This window comes from Danio rerio, chromosome 18, assembly GCF_052040795.2.
Source record: "Danio rerio strain M-AB ecotype USA chromosome 18, GRCz13ab, whole genome shotgun sequence".
In the NCBI taxonomy this organism is placed as follows: domain Eukaryota; kingdom Metazoa; phylum Chordata; class Actinopteri; order Cypriniformes; family Danionidae; genus Danio; species Danio rerio.
Window position 1 is genome coordinate 49,172,699 of NC_141038.1, and position 220 is coordinate 49,172,918.

Below are 220 nucleotides of genomic sequence, written 5' to 3' on the forward strand. Positions count from 1 at the left end.
GCAGTTCATTCCGCTGTGGCAACCCCTGGATGAATAAAGCCGAGGAAAATGAATGAATAATGCAATGTGCTTTTCGGTTGATATTAGTAAAGCTTGAATAATCTTTTGTAGGTCTTGCTTAGGCACGATGGACCTGATTTGGGTTTTAGATCCGACTTAGGCTGCTTTTATGGCTTCTGAAAGTAAGATAATGGTCCAGAATGACAGCAAAACTCCTGAC